Genomic DNA, 24,320 nt, shown 5'->3' on the forward strand with positions numbered 1-24,320 from the left:
AAATTACTCTTAGTGTCTCAGCTTCATCACCTGTAAACCTGGAGATAACAGAATTATCCTACTTTCTAGTATTTTATGAGTCCTCAAAACTATGCTGGCATACTGAACTTGAGAGTAAAAGGGTAAAAAATTCAGCAATGGAACTCACTGGATACTGATGATCCTTGCCTGGGCAATCATGATCTCCAGAAAAGCCACTCTCCTGATTCTCCATTGTAGAGTAGGCACCAATTAATGCCTGTCACATCATTTTTGAATTTTTGGTTTTTTTTTTTTGTTTGTCATGGGGCTTAAACTCTGGGCCTGGGCACTGTCCCTGAACTCTTTAGCTCAAGGCTAGTGCTCTACCACTTGAACCACAGTGCCACTTCCTTTTTATTTTTTTTCAACCTTTTCTGTGGCTTTAACTCAAGTCCTGGACACTGTCCAGTAACTTTTTTTGCTTCAAAATTGATGTCTCACTATTGAAGCCACAGCTTCACTTCTGGATTTTTGCTGGTTAATTGGAGATGAGAGTCTCTTGGACTTTTCTTTCCTGCCTTGTTTCAAACCACAATCCTCAGATCTCAGCTTCCTGGGAAGCTAGGATTAAAGGGATCAGCCATTGGTGTCCATTTTTGATGTCCCAATCCAAATTGGTACAGAAGCATTTGGTTATGTATTTTCTAGTGTTTCTGAATTTCCTCTCATAAATTCATACATACAAAAATTCAAACTTCATGAAGACAAACATTCTTTTGTCTGTTGTTGTTTTTTTATTTAGAGTCTAGATTAGGACTTCTTTCATACAGAAAGCTAATAAATATTTGTATATTTTTTTCTGTCAGGACAATTTATAGATAAAAAAGCGACTCTATATATTAACATTAGCACATTGATTTTGCTGTCTTGGCAATGTTCAGATGGCAGGAATGGGTAAAGTTATTTATGTTACTCAAAAATCTAAGGTAAGTATATCACAGCAGTATAAATGTTAAACATGAATAACTTTTAAACACCTAATAGAAGTTGTAAGAAAATGAACCATCTCCACTTACCGGGTTGATTTACCCTGTGAGCCATACAACCATAGTGGATGTCAACACACACGTTGATAACTATGTAGCACAATGCACAGTATATCTACATTTCCTAAGACAAAACCTGGGCATCCCCAGAATGGCTGAAAAGCAAAGGGAATGTGCTAGACAGGCACAGTGAGGGGAATTCTCTCCTTGCAGATGGGAGTTCACCGAGGTGTGAAGTCATCGTCATGCTTTGGCACATCACTGTGGTGTTGGAATAGAAGATTTCTAAAACAAAAAAAGCAAAGAATTAAACTGTGGGAGAGCCCGGAGTGCAGCTGGAAACAGCAGTCTCCAAAGAGTGAAGTGAGCCAACCATCAAAATTAAATAAACCACTGAGGAGCGATCTGGCCCTGTACCTCTCTGACATCTGCTTGCCAAGGTCAGCATCCAGGATGGATTCCAGTGCTGTGATTGCTACCCTTTAGGGCTGACCTGGGGCCTGCCCAAAACAAAGTGGCCCCTTGGAAAGAAAGCTGACAGGCAACCTGAAACGTGTTACTTAAGAATATTCTTTACTTCACTAGGTACAACTGAAACATAAACTGTCTCAAAACTATTCTGGATCTGGGTGCTGGTGGCTCACACCTGTAATCCTAGTTACTCTGCTCAGGAGGCTGAGATGTGAGGATCATGGTTTGAAGCCACCCTGGTCAGTAAAGTCCATGAGACTCCTATTTCTAATTAACCACTACCAACAAAAAGAGCCAGAAGTAGAAGTGTGGCTTTCGTGGTAGAGCACTAGCCTTGAGCAGAAAAGCTCAGGGACAGCACCCAGGCCCTGGGTTCAAGCCTCAGTCCCAGCACAAAAATTATAAACTCAAGCCATTTTCCTGTTCATAGATAGATGTAGGGTTTGTGGGTTTTTTGTCTGATACATGAAACACACAAGCCTTCTTTGTTATAGGGCTGCTTTCTGAGCAGACGGTGAGCCTGGCCAGGGTGACTGATTAGCACAAGCCAAGGGATTGCTATAGTTCAAGCAGATAAACAAGCATATTCCTGTTGTCCAGAAACACCTGCAAGTGTTTCACATGGCTGCCCCTCATTCACAGGACTTGTTTTTTCCTCTTTCTGAATTAAGAATTCCTTTGACCAGGTTAAGCAAATACTCTGTGGACGGATAGCCTATATTTCATGATGAAATTCAGAGGAAAATAATATGCACCTTGTCTTTCTATGACTAATGCAAAATCTAATCATTCATTCCATTCCATAGCCCACACTGGGTTTAGACAGCCAGACCCTGTCTGCCAGGTAGAGAAACTTAATGTCCCTCTTGAGAAGAAAATTAACTGCTAAAACAGACCAATGTGAAATGCACTTCTGTCTTCTGTCCTCAATGCAACCATTTTTCTTCTCTTTTTAATCTCGCTCTTCCGTTCAAGCAGAATGAAAACCTGGATCTTTGCCTTAAGCAAACTTCAGCTTCCAAGGCTCAAATTCAGAGACCCTGTTTAATTGCAAAGGCGAGCTGCCCCCCTCAGCGTCAGTGCCGTCCAAAGCTCAGAGCAGGAAAGGCAGGAAGAACGACTCCACTCCCTAAAATACACATTGCCCTTGGGAGACCCAGGCCAATTTGACTTATTCACAAAAACCTCACTGGATTAGTTAATACTGCAGAGTTAATGTGGACCAGACAGCTCAATGTTGGCCAACCAAAACAGACTCAGTTGTGTGACTCAGGCTTCCTCAGACTGCTGATGGCTTAATTTCCTGGGCTACCAGGAAAGGTGAGGCTAGGGAGAAAAGTGGTGTGTGAAGAATCCTTTTCAGCTAAGGTGGCTTGTCTTTTCCACAAAGTAGAAAGGTATGTTAGCTGAAAAAGAAAGCACCAATAAGATGAGTGTGCATAGAGAGAGGTCTGTTATAAATAGACCAACAAATGTCAAGGCCTACAGGGTGGCTGGCAAATTGGAGGGCTGATGGAGTAATTTCTGTGCCAAGAAATTACTTTTGAGCCGAATCTGGAGGCCTGAAAAGCAGGAAAGCCTGAAGCCAGAAAGAAATTGATGTTCTGCTTTGAAGGCCATCAAAAGAAAAGATTCATTCTTGTCCAGGGAAAGATTGGCCTTTTGGTCTAGCCAGGCTTTCAATTGATTCAACCAGGCCCACCCACATTATAGACAGCAATCTGCTTTACTCTACTAATTTAAATTGAACTTCCTAAGAAAACACCTTCACAGAAACACCTAGAAGAATAGCTAACTAAATATCTAGGCACCTTGTGGCTGGTCCTTCTTACCTGAGATGCTACTTCATCCCACGGCAGCCTCCTCCCAGTCATGTGCTATCGGCCTAACCTTGAGTCTATACCAGTCTATCCTCAGAGATCCTTACAATATATGTGTAGCATATGTAGTTGCTTACTTTCCTCTTTCTCTCTCTGTTTGTCTCTGTGTCTCTGTCTCTGTCTCTGCCTGCCTCTCTCTCTCTCTCTCTCATTTTATTATCCCTAGGGTTTGAACTTTTAGTGCTTTGTACTTGCTAGGTAGGTGTACTACCACTTGAACCACAGCCACAGTACTTTTCACTTTAGTTATTTTAGAAAACTAAACTTTTATAGAACCAAATTTTGAGTGTAGGGTCTCATAATTTTGTTCAGGATGGCCTTAACCAAACATCTTTCTACATATGGCTCTTTCAAGCTAGGATTAGAAGCATGTACAACCATGCCCATTATATATATGAGGTCTTGTTAACTTTTTGCCAAGGCTGACCTCAGACTCCAATTCTCATAATTTTCCACCTCCTGGATATACAACTGAGCACACAAGCTTGAGCTACCACACCCAGCTCTTTCTACGCTCTTCTTCATTTGTATAAGATTAAGTCAATTTTATTTCATGCGTCTAACTAGTTATGACCTAAAAATTTAAAGAACACCAGTTTCATTAATTTGTTTGTTCGCCTTTCTCTTTCCAGCCCTCTTCACCATTTTGTTTTAGTCAGTGTTCCGTTGTAACAAGGGCACCAAAGTAATACACATGTTAGTAATGAGCAAAACTGAGTGTGGGGTTTGCTATGGAAATTATGCGATCTCCATTTTCTGCAAATCTAACACTGCTCTTAATTTTTTTTAATCAGATACATTTATCATCTTATTTCACTGCACCTGTTAGTTTTACTTCAAGTACACTAGTTCCTGAAAATCCGTTTCTACAAAAATTTCCTTTGCAATCTAGTATCCAAATGTCAATGTATTAAAAACCAGTTTATACTATAGATTTTATACAGTCAACAGTACTGACTAATCTTTTCATTTCCCTCATTTGCAATAATTAGTTTAACTCTAGGGTAATCTTATCAGGTGAGCAGAAAGCTCAAAAGCTATGTAAGATGATATAAGATGATGCTAAGTGAAATGAACCCCAAGATATGGACACAGAGTCTTTTCTTTGTTGTTGTTGTTGTGTACTAAGTGATTTTTTTGTTTCTTTTGTATGTTCTTCCCCATATGGCATATCCCCTGTTGTCACTGTACTTGATTTTGTTACCCTGCATCTTGTATATACATTTGTCTAATTTGGGGAGGGGAAGGGAAATAACAAAACGTTGAAACAAGGACACAGGGTGACCTATTGTAACAATGATACTCATTGTTGCAATGAACTTTACAACTTTTGGGGTGTAGGAGTGGGGGAGAGGGGGAGGGAAGGATAGTAGGAGAAAAACAAAGGAGGGAGTAACAATGCCCAACAAGAAATGTATTCCTTACCTTACTCATGTAACCATAACCTCTCTGTACAGCATCTTTACAATAAAATAAAATTTTTTAAAGAAGTGAAGAGTTCAGACCAGCCATATACAATCCAGACATTTTTTATTGCTGTGACTAAAATTTTATTTCCCATGCTTGAAGTGTTTTTACATATCATGCTTAACACTTTTCAATGTCAAAATAATATGAAATAGAACAAAGCAAAATACCCCAAACCTGACCAAAGCTTGCCTTTGATGAGAGCATATTGAAGTAGGCAGATGTACTAAAGGTCACTTTACTTTTTTCTTTTGTGCTGGTCCTGGGGCTTGAACTCAGGACCTGGGCACTGTCCTTGAGTGTTTTTGTTCAAGGCTAGTGTTTCACCACTTGAGCCACAGCTCCATTTCTGACTTTTTGGTCATTAATTGGATCTAAGAGTTTCATGGATTTCCTATTCCAGGCAGGCATCAAACTGATCCTAAGATCTCAGCCTCCTGAGTAGCTCGCACTACAGGTGTGAACTACTGGTGCCTGGCCGCTATCTGACTTTTGTGTGTCCTCGAGACAAGACATTCTCTCTCTCTTCCACATATTTAATAATTCTTCAGTCAAGTTCTTTCTTAACTCTGTATTGAATTCTTCATACATACCACATTCTGTTTCTTCTTATTTTGTCAAATAAGGATGGGAGATAGTTACTGGCTATTTCTTGCATGACTATTAGTCATGAGCATTCAACTAGTATCAATAAATAATTGTTCACTTTAACCCTTTCAATTCAAGATTAATCTGTGTGTCTTCTTATGTGTAGTTTTCTGAACATTTTTCTAATTGTTAAGGTGTTGCCTTTACTCCAGTACCAAAGAATTAATATGAAAGTATACTTAAAAACCACTCTGTGAGTTTACCTCTGAAAACAATCAGTGTGCCTAATTTTATCCATTAATATGATTCTGTGTGTTTGCATGCATGTGTGCATGCAGTGTGTGTGTGTGTATGGTGTGTGCATGCACGTGCCAGTACTGGGGCTTGACCTCAGGGCCTGGGCTCTGTCCCTAAGCTTTTTCACTCAAGGCTACCACTCTACAACTTGAGCCACAGCTTCACTTCCAGCTTTCTGGTGGTTAATTGAAGATAAGTCTCATGAACTTTCCTGTCTAAAGTGGTTTTGAACCTCAATCTGCAGATCGCTACCTCCTGAGTATCTAGGATTACAGGTGTGAGCCACCATGCCTAGCCTTAAAAATGAAATTTTAACAGAAAGCATTTCCAATGAGCGTTAAAATCTTCCTATTATTCATTTGAATGCAAATGGAATATAGAATCTGACAGAGCATAACTTTTTAAATAGCACTTCACTCATGAAAATACTTTTAAAGGCTATTAATTGAGATCCTAGATGGAGATGAATTGGTGAATACTATTTTTCCCAATTCTAAGCTGTAATAGAAAAAGATAATTGATAGTTGGCCAACCTTTGACGCTCTCATTTTAGGCAGCAAGGCTCCCTGAATTGTAGCAGAGACTTCCTGCAGCTCATAGCCTCTGCAGCCATAAGGCTTCACAACAGAATTTCCTGCTTTTGTCCAAAGGATCTAAAGGGACACCATTGTCTTTGCCTCTGGTCCCTGCAAGAGACCTTCTTCTAGTGAATACTGGTCATTTGGGCCTCCATGAACATGATTAACTCATTGCTTTTTAACTAAGCTTCCAAAAGAAAAACCAGACGCCAACAGCAATAACAACAAAACCCAGCTCTTTGTAGGAAAAGAATTTGTAAATTTACAAATTAGCATACTTATGATTGTTTCTGTCCATTTGGTTCATGAAGGTAGTTTTTATCCTTATAATATGGAATTTATTGCAACTATATTCTGGCCTATTGGACTTCTATCCTCAGAGGTTGACTAAGGTAAAGTTGATGTCCTCAGTCTTAGCTTTAAAAAGTATCACACTTATAACTTGTGAACCAAACCACATTTTTAACCTGGTAGATTGGGCAGCAAGGACTCTGGCACTTGACTGTCCCTTTACCTTTCCCTCCATAGCCTACTCCTGAAATCCAACATGAGAGGGTCCAGTTAAGGGCTGTAGCTTCAATTTTTTGCCTTTGTCTATCCCCTGATCTTTCTCACTTGCTGTGGAACAAAGTTCTTCTCCACCCACAAAATCCCTGCCACCTCTATATTCTGTCTTCCTTTCTGGTCCAAGGTCTACTGAAACTCTGAGGCATTTAATAACAGAGGAATAAATTTTGTATACATGGGCATGATATGGCTTCCCACAATGGTATATCCCAACACACACACACACACACACACACACACACACACACACACACACACTGAGGATATCAACTAACCCTTTCTTAGACTCATTTTAATACCCACCAGGGGACATGGCTGGTTTGTACCTTCGATGACCTCTGTGTCTCCTCCTGTAATCTTTTACATCATCAGCAGAAGAGTTTTTCAAGGCTATATGGATGAAGAATAAATTTAATGATTCTAGAGATTACCAAAGATGTCCTTAACAATAGAAGGCCTCTGTTGGTATTTTTCTATAAACAAATTACACAAGTAATAATTTTAGATCTGCAAAATGCTTCTGTCAACTTCATCCAGGTAACTGAAGTAAGCCTGTGGCATTTTGGTGACACATGCCTATAATCTCAGCTACATGGGAGGTGGAGACAAGTGGATTGAGATCAGAAGCTAGCTAGGCAAAAGCAGGAGACCCTATTTTAAAAAACACACAAAAAAACAAAAACTAAAAGCAAAAGGAGTTAAATGCTTGCCTAGCATGAGTTCTTGAGTTCAAGCTCCAATACTATAAAATTATCTGGATACCAATAGTTTACCCTGTAATCCTAGCTACTCAGGAGGCTGAGATCTAAGGATCATAATTTAAAGCCAGTCTGGAAAGTACATTTGTGAGACTCTTTTCTCCAATAACCATCAAAAAGCTGGAAGTGGAGATGTGTCTCAAGTGGTATAATGCCAGCCTTAGATGGAAAAAAAAAGGCACAGCATTTAGGCTCTGAGTTCAAATCCCAATACATGCACCCGTGTACATGCGCATGTGTACACACACACACACACACACTATATATATATATATACATATATACATATACATATATATATATATATATAATTCATGATTCATCTATGACACCAGAAATCCCAGACTTCTCTTGCCATACTAGATTTTAGTTTTAATCTCACACCTTGGGAAGCTCCATCATACCAAAGAACCCAGTGACAGCCTGGTCACATCCTTGCAATCAAAGCCATGACTGCCATGATCAGGACTGTTATGAAGAAATCCTGGTTTAGGAATGCAAGAAACTTTGGCTTAAATTGACATATTCAGGGCGGGGAATGTAGCTTAGTGGTAGAGACTTGCCTAGCATGCATGAAGCCCTGGGTTTGATTACTCAGTACCACATACACAGAAAAAGCCAGAAGTGGCTCTGTGGCTCAAGTGGTAGAGTGCTAGCCTTGAGCAAAAGAAGCTCAGGGGTACCCAGGCCCTGAGTTCAAGCCCAGGACTGGAAAGTAATTGCCACATTCACAAAACCAAAATGGTAGGCAGTGTCGGCTCACCTGAGTCAACTTTACAAGCTTCCACAAGGGACTTCTATCTACACCACATGTCTTCTGTTTCTCTGTGGCCTCTCACAGATGGTCATCAAACTGAAGAAACAAAAGATCTTTACTGTACAAGTAGAAAGGACATTACAAATATATTTTGCCTGAAGAAAAATATTAATGAGATAAATAAATCCCAACTTGGGGAAAACGTCAGCTGAAATATGTTCATCATTGTCAGTCTGTCAGTCACATAGCATTCCTGAGTTAAGAACAGCTTGGGGCTGTTGCTAAATTAAGATTGTCGAAGATGCTTTCCTATCCACAGTTTATATTTCCAAGGAAGAAGCAGGAAGAATTTCCTCTATTCCATATAAAAGAAAGACTGGAAATGACCTGGACTTGATCTGCAGTCATCCCCCACCTCCCATTACCACTACACCTCCTACAGAAATGACCACTGTACTCTAGTCATCCAGTCTCTGTAGTTACACAGGTCCTAAGCCCAATTCCTAGGTTCAGATCTTGGATCCTTCATGTGACTCTGACAGTTAGTACATCACTGAATTTCTCAGTTCCTCAATTGTATCTAAAAAAATCTAATAATAAAGTCTTGACCTTTTGTAAGAGTCTAAAGAAATAATAAAGTATCTAAATGTGTATTCCACATATACATCAACAAATGTTAACTGTTATTAGTAGAAATTCCCAAATAATTTTATTTGGACCTCTATTACCGAATTTACAACACAGAATTTCAATTTCTGGCATGCATATCTTACCAGATCAATAATTTTTGATGTTGTGTGTGTGTGTGTGTGTGTGTGTGTGTGTGTGTGTGTGTGTGTTCAGTTCTCTGAATTGAACCCAGGCAAGCCTCTACCACTGAACCATATTCCCAGCCCTTGGTTCTGGTGATTCACTGGTTTGGTGACACATGCCTATACACTCAGGAACACAGGAGATGGAAGCAAGAGGATTGAGATTGGAAGCCAGCCAGGCAAAGGCAGGAGAAATATAAAGAAAGCATCTTTATATTAATCTAGCACAGTGCTAAGATTGTCTTAAACAATCTTTATATTCTTAGTGGAAATAAATGATCTTTCCATTCCTTGAAATGAAATGTCTTCAGAGTTAAAATACTTTACAAACTTCTGAAAACATTTTCAACTTGTTTAATGAGGACCATATTCCTCTTGATTATTGATTACTTATAACTCCATATCAAAATCAAGGTTCAACAGCAAAACAGCTGTAATTGAAGTTATAGAGCAACCCATAATGCTTCTGACTGAGAACTGGTAAAAGTAGAGATGTAGACTTTGCCTTGTCCAGAAGGATGACACTGTGAGAGGGGGGAGGACCTTATGCTGCCAGCACTGGAAAACACACAGCTGTAATGGAAGTGTCTCATCAAGCTACATTCAGGTCATGTGTCAATTGATCAGCAAAGCTAAGGCACTGACAACCATAATAACTGGCCGACAAATATTCTAGCCCTCTGCAGAACCTGCCATTGTGTTTGTGAAATACATGCTTCACAACGTGTATTATCCTTTATATACCTAAGATTGATGAGACTATTTTGTTTCCTGACTTCAGATTATAATACTTCCTCAACCAATATATTCAAATATATATTTTAATGTTTATTTTCGGAGTCTTTAACATCACATTTTCTTGATCACATGAACCCACCAGGGCAGCTGAGGGATTGGCTATTCTTCCTCTCTCCTGAGCACGTGGTGGCTTTCCTGGTGGCAAAAGCAGGTTTGGACCAGAAAGCATTTCTGCTGCCAATGCTCTGTGGATCTTTCCCAGGAGACTTCAAAACTGTGGAAGTAAAAAGTTGTGTGAGCACAACTCAAGAAATAGAACAGTCTTTACTACACTAAAAATAATTTTATCTTTAGGGGATATGATCTTGTTTTTAGCATAGAGCGAATTAAGCAGTGAAACATGGACTAGCATGCTCTTAAAAAATCAATTGGGTGACAATTGTCAATTAGATTAGGTGTTTTAAAATTATCATCATCTTAGTTTATATGAGGCATCATGACAACTTCTACCAACTTATTCTAAAGATTCAGTTAGGCTTTTAAATTTCCAAGTATCATTTTAAACTTGGTTTAAATTTAGTTTAAAATTCATGTGGGTAATGGGAGAAAGGGTAGGCTTTCTTTCTGTCATCTTCTTGCCTTGCAGATTTACGCATTCTTTTCCTCAGTATTCTCCCATGTCTGTTTTAAAGCTTAGCATGTTCAGTGACCACATTACTATTATTTAGACATTTTAGAGAAAATGAAACACACACACACACACACACACACACACACACACACACACACCACCACCACCACCACCACCACCACCACCACCACCACCACCACCACCACCACCACCATCACCACTATGTGTGTGTTGGCTAAGACCTAAACCTGACAATGAGTTGCTGCTGTTGACTGAGACATTAAACCAAGCCAGAGTTAATCCAGAAACAACCATCAGTTGTGAACTGAGGCTCTGAATACACTGTCCAGATTAAGCTCAGATTATTCACTAGTCCCAGTGAAGGGCATTTAAAGAGCATGAATTTAAGAGATATTTTCCCCCAATTATTTGACCTTTCTTAGTTGAAACACTCATTATTTTAGCCTTCAAAAGCCTCAGCAATTACCCAATCCAGCAGCAGTCATGTTTCTACTGTCTAAACTGTTTAACAAATCATCTGAAACTTAGTGCCTTAAAACAATCATCAGTTACTGTCTCAACTTCTGCATGTAAGGACTCACTCCAAGAGCCACTTCTGTGTGATCAGGGTGAGACACTAATAAGAATGCAGTTGGGCTACAGCTTGGATTGAGGACATCAGGCTAATGTCAGGGCAGGAAACAACTCACTAAGTAGGGAAGAGGCAACTGGAATCTTCAGGCATTTCTTCCACATTACTGTCTTTCTATAGGATCTCTCTAATACAGTGTGTTCAGAGTAACAGACTTCCTGATATTTGATTCAGAATTGTCCTGGGGAGAGAGAGACCTTAGTGGAGATGATGCTGCCTTTTCTAACTTAGGTCATCCTAGACCACTGCCATTGTTCTCCATCAATTACAATCATGTGATAAAGCTCAGCAAACCTGAGGAAGATAGACGTGTCTCCGTAGTTTGAAAGGCATCATACAAAGAACTCTCAGATATAATTCCAAATTACCATAGTGGTTATATATAACAATTACATTTCCCCCCAAGAACTGGAAGGGTTTTCTTCAATAGGATAACAACTTTAGAATTTTCCTCCTTAAACTTAGGGGCAAAGGATGAGACTCAATGGTACAGCACTTGCTTAGCATGAGTGAGGTCCTGGGTTTAAACCTCAAAAGAAATTATTAAAAATTATTTATAAAATATTGAAACTTACATGTGTGACATGTTTTTACTCTGTGTGTGAACATATGAAAACTCAGAGCCTACATACTGTCCTTTAACTTTTTCACTCAAAGCTGGTGTTCTACCACTTGAACATAGAGACTCATGAACTTTCTTGGCCAAGGTGGCTTCAAATCGTGATCCTCAGATCTCAGCCTCTTGAGTACTTAGGATTATAGGCATGAGCCACTAGTCATGGGCAATATTTTTTCATTCTTTAATGAGATAAAATCATGCCTATGCAACTCCCTTTTAAAATAAGGGAAGATACAAATGAACAACAAACAGACATATTTGGAAAAACAAATGCAGATGAAAAAAGATATCAGTTGGTCAGGATTAAAGAAAGTTAGTAGAGTTTGCCACCAGTAAAATAATCCACTGCATATTTCATTATCTTTTGGAAAAGATCAAGATTAACTCTTGCTACAATTAATGTTCACAATTTTAAGTATGAGTAGAAGTGATAGATGTCCTCTGATGTCCTTTTACAAAATCAGTGCCCCAACCACAGAGAACTTCTGGACAGTTTGACTTTGAAAGTACTTCTCATTTGAAGCTGACAGAAACTAAAGTAATTATTAATTCAAACCCAATAAGTAGTAATTAAGTTTTGTCTTCTTGTTTATGTCTCATGAAATATTTCTGCAATCAACTGAGATGCTGCCACCTAGATTAACACTAAGATGTTTGTTTGGTGTTAACACTGAGGAGGAACCAGAGTCTTTTAATTAGCAAAACTCATTTTGGTGAGCACTAGGCTTTTATCAATTAAAAAAAACCCTTTTTGAATAATAATGAAAATTTAGGCCAACACTCGAATGTTCCTAAAGAGATGAACACAGGAAAAAAGAACTCACTAAGCCAGGAAAAGACAAACCAAAAAAAAAAATGTTTATACCCTTTCCATGATTCTCCCAGAGAGAGCTTTAGAGAATTGATTACTGGCAAGGAGGTTAAAATTTAGAACTCTAAATAGAGAGCCAAAAAACAGACAGGAAACATGGAAAGTAATATCAGCTTAAATTAAAAAGTGTTACATGTTGAGGATTTTTATCATCATCATCATCATCATTTATATGTATGCTGGTCCATTATTACCTTGCAGTAGTTATACTAAGGGGTTTCAATTCAACATATCAGTATATGAATACATTGCATCTTGATCAATGTGACCCCTTTCATAAACCTCCTCCATCTCTCCCAACCCAATCTTGGGAGAGATGAGAGTCTTGCACACTTACTTGACCTTTTTCCATCCATGCTGGTACTCTAACACATGAGCCACAGCTCCACTTCTGTTTTACTGCTAGTCAATTAGAGATAAGAGTGTCACCAATTTCCTTGCCCTCACAGGCTTATACCTTCAATTCTCAGATCTCAGCCTCCTAAGTAACTAGGATTACATAGGCATGAGCTACCACCTCCCAGCTAGGATTTTTTTTTAAGGCTGATTTCTTTCTATAGCACCAATCTCTTGAACTGTATGTCATTGTCATTTCCACATATTTCTATACAATCTGATCAACAAAATGAGGAGGGGACAACTCTCCATTCTAAATTTGACCTGCTGCCATACTACAATGAACACAACTGAAATAATTTAAAAGCCAGAGAAAGACACATTTTACAAGCCAGGTGTTCTAGTCTGTCCACTTCATACATAAGATGAGTCTGTTCTTATGGGAAATGTGAAAGCTGAAGTCAGAGCCCCAGGTAAAGTGGTTGAATGGTTTTGATTTGTAAGTAATTAAGAAGAAGAAAATTTCATGCCAGTTGCCAAATGCACTAAGAATACCACATCCATCTTATTAGGAATAATAAAATTAATTAAGTTTTGACACAGAAGCATTTCCTCCAGGCATATTCTGTCTCTTTTCCCTACAGTTTAGAAACAAGGTGGCCCTGCTGGTTGTTTTGCTTAGTGTATTTGAGCCAGATCCTGTTCTCTGAATTCGCTCTGGTAATAATAGTCCCTACTTCCACTCTGGAGACTTTGTTGTATGGATTGGGTTTTAATTCGTATACTTTCAAAATATAACCCAGGCTAAAATAATGTTTTAATTATCTTCAGTGAAAAGCCATAACCATGCATAAAATTCAAATGTAAGGGCTCCCTTCCCATATAAACAGCACCACAATGAAGTCCTTAGGCCCTGGTTCCCCACCCCCATCCTGGACACCAGCAAGCTTGGAGATCTGGAGCCAGGGCTCCCTCACCCTCCCATGCTTGCCTTACATTGGGCTAATTAGCTAAGTTCTCTGCATCTCTCAGTTGTTGGGTTTACTAGAAAATATTCTTTATAAATTCTATAATAAGACTTCAAACTGAAAAATGTATGACAAATGCAAGATGATTAAGAAACACATAATTTTAAAAAATCTAATTTTGAGGAGTTTGCCAGTTAGGACACAGGTGACCAGTGTATGGGAACTTGCCTATTGGTATTACTGTACTGAATAAACATTTAAAAGGTAACTTATTAAGCAGGGCATTGATGGCTCACACCTTAATTCTAGCTACTCAGGAAGCTGAGATCTAAAATGGTGGTTCAAAGCTAGCCCAAGAAGGAAAGTCCATGAGACTTTTATTTCCTATTAACCATTAAAAAGCCAGATCTGAAGCTGTTGCTCAAGTGATAGAGCATCAACCTTGATTGAAAAGGCTAAGGGACAGTGGCCAGGCCCTGATTTCAAGCCCCAGTACTAGCACAATTTTTTTTAGAGTAACTGTTATGTTAGCCATTAGTAGATATGGAGGTTCAGCTAGATATAAAACATGAATGTAGACACTTAGATGAAGGTGGATATAGGGGTATAGGCCTTGTTCCTTCCTGAAGTAGTTGATGGTGTGCATGGATATGAGTTGCACATACCTTTAAAGATAAAATATGATGTATAATTAAGTCATAAAGTAGGAAATAGTGTCTTAGACAATGATGAACAGGAGAGACATAGCTAACCAGCTTGCTAAAATGTGACCATGGCTGGAGAGGAATGGCTTAGACTCCCTGACATCTCCCTGAGCTCCTGCTAAATTATCCTAAGCCCCCCAAAGCCCACAATCTAGACAAGAAACCATTTGTCATTCAAAGCCCCAGACACATGGCAAATTCCATTGTTCCCACTTCTATTCAATTATGCTATTTCCAACATGCCCAAATAAAACTTCCCAACCTACCCTGGATTTGGATTCCTTTATGGTTACTGTGTATGGAGAGCAGGCATGGATTAATTCATCATTCACAATTCAAGGTTCAAAGACTAGCCTGAGCTAGCAGGCAGTTAAAACAAGGAAGATATGGAGGGTTAGATTTGCATCTAAAAATGCAGTTGTAGCTATAAAACAGGTCTGTGAAAACAGGTCATGGAAGCGTGTAACACAATTACACAGGAACCTAGTCAGAAACTCGCCTTTCCCACTTGGATGTCTTTCTGCAGAGATATCCTTCTTCCAAGCTGAAACTGTCCAGCTTCTAAAAAAGCATTCTAAATGATAGGTCCAAAACCTTGTATTCAATGAACAGGTAAGTTCTGCAGTTGATTCCAGTTTCCTGTCAATCAATGAAGAATATTTTTGTTAACATTCCAGCTTTACTGTGTGTGGCCTATCAGTTCACGGTATCACTTTTTGTGTTTTGTTTTGTTTTGTTTTGGTCAGTCGTGAGGCCTGAACTCTGCGCTTGGGTGCTGTCCCTCAGCTCTTCAGCTTGAGGCTAGTACTCTATCACTTGAGCCACAGTGCCATTTCAAGCTTTTTCTGCTTATATGCTGCTGAGCAATCGAACTCAGGGCCTCATACATGCAAAGCAAGCACTCTACCACTGAGCCACCTTTCCAGCCCGGATCATGGCATCTTTATCCAAACAATTTTTTTTAAGTTTTCATTTTCATCCTCCTCTTTCTGCTTCTTTAGCCCTCACTCTCCATACCACATTCCAGAGAGAATTTCTCCCTATATGAGAGAAGCTGAGATGGAGATAAGACTCATGGAAAACATTCCACATTCTCTCTGGGCAGAGAGAAGCCAATGAAATAAGACCTAGAGAGGAAAAGTGGGAAAAGCGCATCATGAGAGTTCTCTACTATGGATCAGATCTGTTGGAAGTTTCACCAAGTGAAGACTACATCCAGAAGCTGGATAAGAATCCTCAGCATGCTACCTGGACATGTGTGTGTGTGTGTGTGTGTGTGTGTGTGTGTGTGTGTGTGTGTGTGTGTGTGTGTGTGTGTGTGTGTGTGTGCATGCGTGCGTGCACGGGCACATACACACATGTACACACACACGCATGCACACACACACACCAGTACTGGGGCTTGGAATCAGAACTTTGACACTGTCTCAGGTTTTTTGCTCAAGGCTGGCGCTCTACCAGTTGAGCCACAACTCCACTTCCAGCTTTTTGGAGGTTAATTGGAGCGAAGATCCCATGAACTTTTCTGTCTGGGTAGGATTTGAACTGCTATGCTCAGATCTCAGCCTTCTGAGTAGCTAGGGTTATAGGCAAGAGCCACCTGAGCCCAGCTTCATAGGCATTTTTGAGAAATGTAACTGGAAGTTTGAGTAAATTGAAGTTGGCTGGTAACAGTAGAGAATGGGAGGAATTCAAGAGGCTTTGGAAGCACAATCCACAGGATTTGTAAATAAACTGCAAAACTGTGGACCTGAGGGAAAGGGGAAGTCAAGAGTTCCAGTGTTTATGTGTAATTTCACAGGCCTCCTGGATGGCCTCCAGAAGGACTCTGTGCTATGTACCTGTGTTCCCTTCCCTGTAGAAGGAAGCAGCCATGATGGCAGTACCATTTCCATGTTTCCCCTACCTAGTTCTTGGACTAACTATTCCTAAGTACCCAATTCAATCAAGTACAGGGTTGAATTATGTTATTCCAAAGAAAACAGGCTTTACACAATCACAACAATACGCCCTTTGTTTTTATCTACTTCTGCCACTCTGCTTCACAGTAGGATTGGAAAGTGAAATTTCAAAATATCCTGAGAAATAAGATACTTCTTGCATTTCTAAGCACATGGAAGCAAAAATAATCAGACAAGGCTGAGAGCCATCATACTTATAAGTCAATCCTTTAACAAATATTAAATATGTGATGCTCTGAATCCCTTTTCAAACTGAGCCACAGTACCTGTATTTTCAAATCCATAGATGTGTGAGATTTCCTAGTCATTGTTGGCCTTGCTTGAGTACATGTCTTAGAATCAGTCTTCTTTGAGGGCTTTATGTCTTTTTCACAATGCCTAGTCACAATTAAAATGGCTTGGATTGTGATGGCTTTACAAATGATTAGTATTAATGGCTTTAAAGGGGAAAAGTACATTATTACCAGTGCTCCCAGAGATTAATCTTCTTCCATTATGTTTTCAGAAACTATATACTAAAGACGGTAAAACATAATTATGAATTTTAAATAATTGGAGGATGTGTTTTTTTGGTAAAATAGTTTAGCAAAATTCTCCAAGCCTCAGTTATTTACATCTGACAAAGCATAATTGAAATAAATTATCAAAGTATCAAAGAAAGTTGTCCTTGGATAGCATAATATAAAATTTAAATGGCAAAATAGTAAACAAATTAGATGTTACAGTAACGAAACAAAGCAAAACAAACTCAAGTGATCATTTTCTACAGCCTTTTTTCAAGGAAAACTTTAGAAGTGGTTCACAATTACACATACTTCCTAGGATACGTACAAGAAGACACACACACACACACACACACACACACACACACACACAGATTTGGGACAAGATCAAAAAGAAAAGAACTATTTGATGTAAACATTGTGAGATGTGGTAAGTGGTACCTAGTCATTCCCTTCCCCTGGGAAGACATGGATCTTGCCCAGTGTTGTCTTTGTGTGTGTGTGTGTGTGTGTGTGTGTGTGTGTGTGTGTGTGTGTGTGTGTGTGTGTGTGTGTGTGTGTGTGTTACAAACGATTTCAATGTTTGTCTTGAAAAGAGCCAAAGGAAACAGGCTGGAAAATCCAATTTATTTACCATTTTTCGTGTGTACTTCATATAATTGTTATTAAAGAACATTGTCTTTGATGCTTTAACAATTTATATCTACTTGTTTTGTTAGATGAAAATGACTGATGCTTAGAGAATTTAGCTTATCTGTTTTCCAGGATCTCTGCTGTCCTGCCACTTTGAAAAAGAAATGATGTGTTCCTGCTACGTTTAGGTCTAGATGTTAAAGATTTGATCCCTAGGGTGCTGTTATTGTGAGATGTTCCGGACCTTTATGAAGTGGGCCTAGAGGCAGGTCTTTAGGTCACTAATGGTGTGTCCTCAAAGAAAGTTGTAGAATCCCAAACCTGCCTGTCTCAATTTGCTTCTGTTTAATGAAGTAAGAAGTTCCCTGGGCCATGTAATCCGGCCATGATGTCACCCCCCATCATGGACCCAAAGAAATGGGGCCATCAGAACTGAAATTAGAAACCGCAGACTATAATCCAAAATAACCTTTTTGTTTTTATAAGTTACTTGCCTTGGGTAGTTTGTTGTGGTAATGGAAAGATGACTAATACAGATTCTAAAACTTAGGTGATGATCACCTCCATTTGAATTGTGGAAATTCTGAATGGATCCAAACAACTTGACTGAGTCTTTCTGTTAATCCTACTGGCCTGCAGAACTCTGAAGGTGCTTTGTTACTGCATGTTCTAGGCTGTCCTGAGGAAGTATTCTTAGGCTTATTTTGAAAATAAAACAATAGCATCAAAAAGTTTTATTTACCGGAAGGCATGGATGAGAGGGACTAACAATAATATAAAGTCTAAACTTATATAATATGTAAGTCTAAACCTTATGTGGTCACATAAGTTATTTTTAGTAGGTGTATCTACTAATGCTCAGCATATATGATCTCAATTCATATATGGAAAATGGAAAGTAGATAGATAGCTGGCTAGCTAGCTAGATTGATGGATAGATATAATTTATACACATATATGCAAATATGTATGTATGTATATATGTATGTATGTATGTATGTATGTATGTATGTATGTATTTATGTATGTATGTATGTATGGCATCCTGTTCCAAATACTCATTTTCTACATTACTAATGAAAGTTCACAAAGAAAAGTTTGCAGCTGGATAACCATAGAAAACTCTGTTGTTGTTGTTGTTTCCTGACTGGGTTAATATGTTTGTGTGTTGGTGTTGTTTTGTTTTGTTTGTTTCAGATAGGTGAAAGCAATAGCAAAAGATGTTGGAAATCATTCATTTTTAGGGAACACCAAATACCTAGAAATGTATTTGACTTATTTTAAGACCCAGGTAGATATAGTCCATGTTAATTAACTGTCCACATTATCTATGTAGGAAGAGGTAGAATTCTTAACTAAAAATGAGCTTGCATCAAATTCCAACAGTTTTATACTGGGATTCATGGACACTTAGTGATTCACAGCTTACCATCAAAACCCAAGTATGTCTATAAACTGCAAGAAAATTGTACTGGATTTAGTAGAAGCTCCATAGCAATCACTAAGTTTGCAAAATAGCTTTGGTTAAAAAGAACCTCAAGAGTAAGTGGTGATCAACAGGGGTCCCAACCCATTTCCCTCCTTAGTCATGATTATTCTGTGTTTGTTTATCCCTATGTCTGCCAGCCTCTTTATCTCTATCTGAGCCTGCAGGTTCTGCAGGTTCTGCTGACTTCTGTTTGGCACCCTTGCCTTGTCTGGATACCTGGTTTAAATAGTAGATCCTTTTTCCATGCCCTTAAGATTCCTTTTCATATCATCCTTCATATGCTACTGGATAATCCTACTTCATCTCATTTCAGAAAGATCCCTGAGCCATAAGTTGCCTTAAAATACTTATGAGTGAAAAGATTTTGCAATATGTATCAACAAGGTCAACAGAGACATTTTGAATTATGTATATGAAGTCTCAAAATATGTTTAAGCAGAATATAGACAAATAAATGTAAATTGTTTTTAAATCTCTAAGCACACATACATCAGAAAGTAAAATTACTACACTGTTTATTTAATTGGGTAATTTCAAAACAAATCATCAGAAAGTCAAATCTGGCAAGTGCCAAGTGCATAGAGGTAGTATAATGAAGAAAAAAATGGAGTATATTCCAAAGAAATTCTATTTCCAAAAAATGAAATACTCTCTTCCACTAAGGTGTAGCTTAATTGACAGAGCTCTTGCCTAGCATGTGTGATGCCCTAGGTTCAATCTCCAACATTACACACACACACACACACACACACACACACACACACACACACACACACACACACACTTGTATATACACATACATACATACAAATACTCTACTGAGTAGTTTCCATAATTGGCTGGGGAATACATTTACATACTTATTAAGTACTTACTTACACTTATTATGTAGTTATTCATGTACTTATTATACTTATATTACTTATTATACTTATTATGTACTTATTATACTTATTATGTACTTATTATGTACTTACTTATACTTATTATGGTGAGGGTAAAGCAATGAAATTCTTCACAAATTTCTTTTCAGTAATTAATGTTCAATTAAATTCAAAATATCAAGCTAAAGAGTAGAAACGTGAGGATCCACCATCAAAAAAAAAAGAAAATGAAGGTATTTTACATGGAAGATCAAGAATCATGTAAGGGAATTAAAACATTTCTATCAAGAGGAAGGCAGATGTTCTAAGAACTTGCCTAGAATCACAATTCTGACTGCAGGCTCCAGTCACACTAACACTTAACTGGTTCAGTAACTGTTTTGCTGGGGGCACAATAAAAAAAATCTTAATTTAATTTTTTAAACCATTTTCAGGGTCAGATATCCCCAGCAGGCACAAAAGTATTTGCCCGGTGACCTGAACTTTTCTGAGCAATGAGAAGGAGCAATGAAGACTAGAAATCTATGGAGCTTTGCTTCTGACCTTCCCCATCCCCCTGGCAAAGCATTGGAGTCCCAGCCATTAAAAAAAGGAACCTCTACTAGTGGACTGTCATCATGAGACTGTGCTAGCCTGAAGAAAAAAGTTTAACCAATTCTAATAGAGGAATGATGGAGTGGCAAAGCCACAGATAAAGTGGTCGACAGGGTGAGAGCTGCTTTTATTTGTGCACACATTTGTGTTATCATTATACAAATGATCGTTTGCACCACCACCCCCAGCTCTGAGCTAAACACTGAAGTATTTTTAGTTCTTGTTGACAAATTGCATTTTTTTTCTTTAGTTAGCATTGAAGAGAAATTGCCAGGTAATTAGGGTGTGCGGTGTTACATAGCAGCCTTGAATAAGATGGAATTTGTGCTTAGAATCATCACCCCAGGACTATTTCTACATCTTCTCACTGCTACAGAAGGCAAGGTGTTGAGCTAGATTATTCATTATATTATTTAGATCACCACAGCTAACGTAAGTAAGGCATTGATTTATATTATTTAGATGGCCTTCTATCCACAGGTCTGAGCACACAAACATAAAAATGGCCCTTCCAGATTCCTTCACTCATACCTGATATGTTGCCATTCATTTAGCTCTCTGCTCCCTTATCCACCCACTTGTTTCCTAAGCTCAGCATCTGAAGAATCTATTATCAAGTCAGTAACCTGGAGGTTCTTCACCTGTGTCATTCCATGATCGTCGTCAATGCTCTACAGGGGCAGAGGCAGGGTTAGGGTTAGGGTTAGAACAAGGCAATGAATTCAAGAGCAGCTACAGGGACTGTTCATGTGAGTGTTTCTGGAATTTGGTTTTCCTATAATTAAAGCAAGAGAGAAGGACAAAACAAGTCTCCAAGTTCCATAGCAATTTAAACATGAAATGATTGCAGACTGGCAAAAAAATATGAGCCAATCATTCTTACAAAATTTACATCCAGGGTCACTAGAGGATTTGTTAATTTATACTCTCTCTGCCAATAAACTATCCAAACACAGATCTAATAGTCATACAGCTATCCTTGTGATATTATAAAGGGTGTCAGAAACACGAATAGAAACAACCACTAGCTATAAATGATGCAGAAATTGAAACAGCATGAGCAAATGGCCTTCCTCCCTTGGTCTCCTCACCCTTGGAATCTCTGGTACTTACTTCCTAAATAGCCATCCTGGGTAGGCAAACGCTTTAGAGAAATTGAAGGTTCAGAAGTAAAGAAAGGAAGGATACTGTGAAAAGGAGAATGCAGTGTGGAGCTGGCCAGGGACAAGTGCGCAGGATGAGCTGACCTTCACCAACCCAAAAATATCTGTCCCCCACTGGGCCTGAAGTTTTCACTTCACTTTGGCATGCTGACTGCAATCATACCACTGGGACAGGCTTGGATATAATAAACAGTCTTGCTTCTCTCTCTTCTCCCCTCTCTCTCCCTCTTTCCCTCTCTCCCTTTCTTCCTGTCTTCCTCTCCATCCCCTCACCCCCCACCCCCGCTTCTCTTTAATGCTTCTAGCTCTGGGAGAGTTCAGAGATGGCCAAACCCTTCATACATTTATGTGAGCTGGCTCAATCTGGTAGCTGTCCTCCAAAACCCCAGCTGAGACCCACAATCCTGAGTTAATCAAAGTCTTACAAAGATGTCAAAGGAAAGTACATATTTGGGGTGAAAGATAACTGTAGAGAATAGATTTGGGGCCAATGAAGATGGGGAAATGTAGACATCTGTAAATAAGGACACTAGGAAATGGAGGCATTTCAGAAAACTTTTCATGATGTCAGCTATATACTATCAAGTGTTTCTTAGAGCCACAATTGCTCCTCTCCGCCCCCCAAAAGGGGGTACTGGGCAGGTGAAATGAGAATATATACTCACAAGACCAAAATGTCAAAATAGGTGTTGACAGAACATTTCCAGATTTAAGTGAATGCAATCTGAGAATTCATTGCATAGGCTACAAAATTAAGAAAATCACAGGGTAGCATTGGTGGGATAGGGGGTGACATTAATCAAGATTCATTGTATTCATAAACTGCTTTTAATAGGTTCAAATTTTTAAAATGTTTTTTAAATTTCTAAATGTATATAGATTTATTTTTCTGATGACTACCATATGCCTAAACTTCTACTTAAAACTAATGCCATTAAAGCATAATTCACTTCTTTTTTTATTCTTAAAAAATTTTTATTACGGGCTGGGAAGGTGGCTCAGTGGTAGAGCTCTTGCCTTGCATGCCTGAGGCCCTGAGTTCAATTCCTCAGTACCACATAAGCAAAAAGAAAAAAGCCGGAAGTGGTGCTGTGGCTCAAGTAGTAGAGCGCTAGCCTTGAGCTGAAGAGCTGAGGGACAGCACCCAGGCCAAGAGTTCAGGCCCCACGACCGGACCCAAAAAAAAAAATTTATTACGGTGTATTTTACAAAGGTGTTTCATTGTGATGTTTTCCATATATGCATATTTTAATCAAATATACTGCTACTTCTTATAACCCATTCTCTCCCCTTTCAGTAAATTTTAATGATATATATATATATATATATATATATGAATTACTTCAATCATATTCAATCCCCATCCCCCCCCATCAACTTCTGAAAATAAAACAAGTACTTTGAGCTGGGCACCAATGGTTCATACCTGTAATCCCACTCAGGAGGTTGAGATCTAAGGATTGTGATTCGAAGCCAGACTGGGCAGGAAAGTCCATGAGACTCTTACTACCAATTAAGCACCAAAAAGGCTGGAAATGGAAATAGAGCTATGATTCAAGAGGTAAAGTGCTAGCCTTAACCAAAAAAAGCTCAGGTACAGCACTCAGGCCCTGAGTTCAATTCTGAGGATCAGCACAAACTAAAAAAATGTACTTGGCCAGATGATTTATACCTTTGAGAGTTAAGTAGTATTATCTCTTCTGTAGAAGAGTAACTTTAAGTCTCAGAGAGTGAATGCGTGCCCTGGGGAAAAGCCAAACCCTATTATTGCCTCTACTATGGTCTCTGCTCCATTTAATTTCTTACTCTTCTGCTTTCAGTTTTCCTACTACCTTCTCCTTCCTTACCAGGACAGAAATAGAAGTAACATCTCATTTGGTAGCACATTTCATTTAGTAGCAATTTCTGGGGCCTAATGCAAAGATGAATCTAATAAAAATTAATATCACTGTTCCTATGTAAGAAATTATGTGCCTGACTTCAAATAACAGCTTTATAAGTGAATTGTTAGGATATCATTGCTATTATGGAAAATAGACATTTGATTTTTGCCAGATGTAAAATAAAGTAACCAGATTGAATAAAAGAAGGTTAGCAAGACTCAGTCTCAAAAACAAGCCATGTTCTGTGATACATGCCTTCATGAGGTATAGGTAGGAGAATCATACTCCAAGCCCAGCCCAGGCCAAGTTAGATCCATACAATCTCAAAAACAAGCTGTACATGTTAGAACATACTTGAGATTTCAATTATTGTGGAAGCAAATAAAGAAGGCTGACCAGGTAAAAGCATAAGAACCAACCTGAAAAAAAAAAAACTAACTGAAAAGCACAAAAAGGCTGGATCTATGGCCCAAGTGCTAGAGCCCTTGCCTAACAAGCATAAAGACCTG

At 38.8% G+C, this 24,320-nt stretch overlaps 1 long non-coding RNA gene across 1 annotated transcript; it reads right to left on the minus strand.

Moving 5' to 3' along the window:
• Positions 1-770: 770 nt before the first annotated feature.
• On the minus strand, positions 771-21,974 carry LOC138806213 (uncharacterized). The gene is made up of 5 exons (XR_011365740.1): positions 21,879-21,974; positions 10,060-10,194; positions 8,377-8,466; positions 7,159-7,245; positions 771-1,292 (listed from the first exon to the last, which is right to left on the minus strand). It is a non-coding gene; the product is annotated as an uncharacterized lncRNA (long non-coding RNA).
• Between the last annotated feature and the right edge of the window lie 2,346 nt (positions 21,975-24,320).

This window comes from Dipodomys merriami, unplaced genomic scaffold (assembly GCF_024711535.1).
Source record: "Dipodomys merriami isolate MVZ:Mamm:240054 unplaced genomic scaffold, mDipMer1.0.p SCAF_4, whole genome shotgun sequence".
NCBI lineage: Eukaryota > Metazoa > Chordata > Mammalia > Rodentia > Heteromyidae > Dipodomys > Dipodomys merriami.